The sequence below is a fragment of the Rutidosis leptorrhynchoides genome, chromosome 6, assembly GCF_046630445.1.
Source record: "Rutidosis leptorrhynchoides isolate AG116_Rl617_1_P2 chromosome 6, CSIRO_AGI_Rlap_v1, whole genome shotgun sequence".
NCBI lineage: Eukaryota > Viridiplantae > Streptophyta > Magnoliopsida > Asterales > Asteraceae > Rutidosis > Rutidosis leptorrhynchoides.
The window spans coordinates 376,946,361-376,951,881 of NC_092338.1; positions in this window are offsets into that span (position 1 = coordinate 376,946,361).

Here is a 5,521-nt window from a genome sequence, read left to right on the forward strand (position 1 = left end):
GATTGATGACATGGACAGGGGCTAATTAATTGGGTCACTAGCTAGAGTAGGGTGGGCTTGAGCCCAACAAGGTAGAAAGTCTAACAAGACTAACTATTGTGCATAATTAAATTACTACGCGTAATTAAGCATCCAAAAACCCAGGTAATTATTATTATAAAATAATAATTAATATTTCGCAGTCATAATATTCCGATTACGACAAAAGTTAAACGTGCGCGCAGTTCGCGGTTTATTCGAAACGTCAAATAACACTAACGGTTATAAAGGCTTCCAAAGATCAAGTTATGTATCCTACGTACTCTAAGGCACGTTTTAACATATAAATGGAAGTAAACCACGTAAATCAAGTTTCCAGAGTATAAAGTAACACAGTACGCACAAATACGCAGTTTCGCAAAAATACATGGCACAAAAGCAAGTCGAAAAAGCCAGGTCGTTACATTACCCACCTGTTAATGGAAATTTCGTCCCGAAATTTGAGGAGTGACACACAAAAAATGGTACCGTATTTAAATAAGAAGTAGCGTATCAAAGTTCTGAAAGATTCGTGGGCTAAAAAGTGAGCTATTTACCTTGAAAGGTACTCGGGCGTATAAAAGTAAGAATAGGTATATGCTATTAATTAAGTCTTTTAGGAGATCAACAAATTGATTTCGTTTCTGGTTAACATGAGTATGTTGTCTGAATATATCCACAAAAGGAAAAATGATGTTTTTAGCCTTACAGGCATCTTTAGTAAACTGGATGCATGAAATACATCATGAATGTTACTAAACTCATCTAAAACATTGAGCGCTTATGTCGCAATACAAAGCTGACAGGTAGGATGGAAAACATGGTGATCATAACCATGCGATTTGATGTCTGGATAGTGTTAGCCACGGATTTTACTAACCCCTTGATTTCGGAAAGAGACCATAGGCATAAAGAACTCGATATTTATGAACGTTTCATTTGACTATATGAATTAAAACTTTTGCTGAGAGTGAATAATCGGACTTATATGCAATGCAAGCCATAATTATCTATAGTGCCTTCAGGACGGTCTGAACGAACAATGAAGGATATCACCCAGTTTACCATACTGCAGGTGAACTTATCCTTAGATGGAATGAAAGAACAGTTCCATAATGTAACTTTATCCTTTCAGTTACATGTTGAAGTTAGGGTTAACATTAACTAGAACAACATATAGTTGCAACCAACGAAGAAAGGAATGTGTAGAGTAACCATATCCGTATTACAGATGTTTTAAGCAGTCCCTTCCAAGAGGATAACAAGGTTCATAGATTCCTAAAGTATGTTACTTTACATTTCCGAAAGAGAATCGCACGAAAGGTGTGATCTTTGAACCAGGGTGAACTCTTCGAGCGGTTTGTTCTGAATTTATCCTTATACTTAAGGAGATGCGCGGACAAGAAGATACGTGGACCCTTGGTCGTAAAGAACGATTTACTCTAAGTGAAAAGAATCTCAAAACGATTCCTTGTACCTCAACCTACTAATTCATAGAGATGATTTTTACGAGGATGTTGCGATTAGCCGTGAAATATTGAGAATAGAAACCCACCTAGTGCCCTTCCTACAATGGGGTGACCATTGAGTGTACCTCAGAAAACTGATTTATCGGCCCGCAATTTTGCCATGTTTAACCTTAAAAGGAACATTTTTCGAGTACAAAGACTTCCTAACAAATTTTTTTTTTTATAAATCTGCCACCCAAAGTGGCTCAAGCGTTTTTAACAAGGATTTTAATAGTAAGCTTCATCCCTAACGTAGGGAGAGAAGAAGTGTGATCCCTACATGGTGTAGTCTAATACGGAAACTTTTAATAAAATTAACCGAGGAAGTTTTGAAAAACCTTTAAACGTTTGATGCGACAACATAAATGGAACGAAGTTCTTGGTAAATTTAGAAGTATGTATAACGAGTACCATTTGCACAAAATTATTTGACTTAAAACAACTCAATAAAGGAGCGATTTTTAATCATCTTGAAGGTATAACTTAGTATGTACTAACCCAAAATAAGTAAGGGTAAATTTATAAATATATGATTTTATAAATCGCGTAAGTGATAGAAAAGTTTTTAGTACTTTCATTTGTCCATAAATTTCGTGAGGACCGCACAAATAAGCAACGTGTAAATCAACGTGTAAAAATTTTGATAAACATAGTTTTTCGTATTTCAGAGGTTACGAGTTGAAAAAGGTCGAGTGAAAAATCTTTGAATCATCGGTTGACATGTTACTAGGTAATGAAAACTAATGAATTAAATGTAGTTTTGATGATTATCCGAACTTAAGTCTTTGGCCCAAAAATGTTTACGTCCGAAGCCGTTGCTAAAAAGTGAGGTATGAAGGATAGATCATGAGGATGAGAAGTTAATCGCTTCTTGACTTTGCAGAATGCCACACAGGTTATGGCTAATATTAAAGTCGGAATACTAATAATGTTAATATCGCTAGATGAGAATTTCCTTGGAATAGGTCAGGACTTTGAGTTATGTAAGATAGAGCATCGCTCCGACAGATGTGAAGAATAAGATCCCTGGGGTAATGCAGTAATTTTGAATGGTTTAAGTGTTTGTGGATGCCCGAAGGCTCTGCATGACGTGGTAGTAAGTGCCTTCATCACATACACACACATGAATCTCTTAGTTTCGACAGTTGTCTATTTTCATGATGACTTGGATACGAATAAGCAACGAAAAATTTTATATTGACAAGCAACGAAAATTTTATAGAATTCATTTAAGGTGACGATGTAAGAAAAGAAATTAAGTTCTTAGCAAACTAGGGTTATGTACAACACGTACCATTCAAGGTAAAATATCCTTTGAATAAAATATTTGATTTGTAAAAGTGAAAGTAAAATTTCATATGTATTTGTCAAAAAGAAGTAATTATTTACTTTATTTTATATAACGTATACGATTTCAAAAATTTGTACGAATGGCAAATAAAATAGATTTATTTTTATTAAGTTTTGAGAGGATCGCACAGTAAAATAGTGTAAGTAAAATTTTGGCAAACAAAATTTTCATATTTCGGAGGTTACAAGTTGAAAAAAGATTGATGAGAATCGAGTAAAAGACTTTTGAAAATCTCGGGTGATATTTGAGCAAAAATGTTACGAGGTAATGAAAACTGTTGAATTTTAATGTGGTTGATGACTATTAGTAGGGCATAAGTCCTTCGACCAAAAATGCTTAAGTATAAAGTTGTTGCTTATAAGTGAGAAACGAAAGGGAGAGTATGAGGACGGGGATTAACTACCCATTGATTTTGGAAATTCCGAACTGGTATGACTAATATCGAAGTAAGAAGGGTAATGGTGTGATTATCATTGATTAAGAATTCTCTCAGAATAAGTTAGGATTCAGTGTCGCATAAGAATGAGTATCAAATACGATTCTTGGGTAGTATAATATTTGAATTGCTGAAGTGACGGGATACAATTTCCTTTATGTATCGTTGTCCATTGTATCAGTTTCTTTCATGGCTAGAAAGTGAGCAGATTTGGTGAGGCGATCAACGATAACCCCGATAGTGTCATAACTGCCGACTGTTTTCGGTAGTTTCAGAATGAAATCCATCGTCATCCCTTCCCATTTCCATTGTGGGATCTCGGGTTGTTGAAGTAATCCAGATGGCTTTTGGCTCACCATTCTCGCGAGGTATACGAATAATCTTCTTACTATAAATAACTTTCGCTTTCGTCCTTGAAAGTAAGTCCGTTCCAACTATTTCCTCAAAGCTTTCTAACTCGATGAGTATTAGGTTAATTTTAAGGTCCATTCCAACCAAATCTTATTATACTGCCGTGAAAATTTTTATCAACCTTCTCAAATAACATCTGCTTGTGCGCAGGTAACTAATCCTTTCCAACTACTACTATAAAACTTCCAAGTTTTGTTGGCATGAGGTCATCTCCAAATGACCCACCTGTTAATTTTTAAGGTACTATCTTAAATTACTCCTCTATCTCTGCCAACTTACCATTAGCTTGTCCTATAGAATACTTAACTCTCATGATTGTTAATGGCTTATTAGTCATCACACTAGGATTCTTAGATATAAGGTTTCTATCACTCTAGTATTAAACAATTCCGAGACGATAAATCGTTGTGAAGAAACGTACCCTAACTAAAATCAGGATCCATGCGAGTCTCCATAGCTGAGATAACGATTGCTCTATCGTATGTGAGTCCAAAGTTTTTTTTTTCCTATTTGAGAACTTTTTCCTTAAGTATCCAGGGTGTCTATATCTATAACAAATTTTTGGGTTATCAATTCTGCAGTCCAGGCCCTTCTCGTACAGTATCTAGACTAAGTGGTTATTCCTGCCTTTATCAGACCATAATGCGTATACTCAAGTGGTTCCTACCAAAATTTCCTTTGAATCGCTTCATATTCCTTATGTAGTAACATTGGGACTTCTGCATTATTCACTTCAATATAATTACGCTGGCCTGGCGTCATTATATTGTACTAAATCGTACGTTCATTCCAATATCACTCCATATGGTCAATGTAACGTGATCACTTTCAGTTCTACTCAATTTCATCCAACGGTGCTTTATCTATGCTATCTCAAAACAAAATCTACATAATTAATCTCACGGTTTCTCGGTGTGGGTGCGTAAGTTCTGTAGGTCATGCACCAATGCCTAAATGTCCTGAAATTTCTTCAAAATGTTTAGGTTCAGGTAACATCGTTAGGTTCCTTTCTAGAAATTCAATCTGGGTCTCGCGTCGAGTTGTATGTGTAGCAAGTAGTAGTACGATATGTCTTGAGGCAACTCCCAAGTCTTTGGGTATGGTTGAGCATCAGTAGAAGGCACTCTGACCTTGTGAAAGGAGATGTCCTCCCGACTTCCCCAATGCCTAAGAGTGTTAGGGTACTAAATTCAGAAATGTCGTCAGATCGTCGAGCAGTGGTGAAGAACGAAAGAGATAAGTGACGGTCATGAAAGCGTACGAGATACGAGCCATCTTGCAGGAACTGAACAACCTTCGAATGTTCACACGTCGTACGTGGCTATTTAGAGTGAGCTCGGGGTGCGGTTACTCCGACAAATCCTCCAATATCTCCTCTTCCGAGGATCGACTTTAGTGGGCATGTAATCCGAGGCGTACTCCTCCTAGATTGCGTGAAGAATTGTTTCGATCCCTGGAACGGTGGAACAGTAGTAACAGGTGGATTACAATACTAATCCTTAGGGTTAGACGTGTGGAAAATGGGTTCAGAAGAACATCTGAACTAGGAAAGGTAAGTTTTTCCAAGTCGGTGCAGCGAATAGCAGGCATGAAGCAAACACGTAATCAGGCACTACAGCAACCTAGCTCGTTTACAGCAGTATATAGCATGGCAATATTAACAGTACTAAACAGAAGTAACATGCAATCGAAAGCAGATAGTAGCATGCAGTAGCTAGAATAAGCAAAAGCATGCAGCGAGTTTACATAGCAGTAAAAGGAAACGGTAGCATGCAGCAAGTTCATACGGTAGTAAAA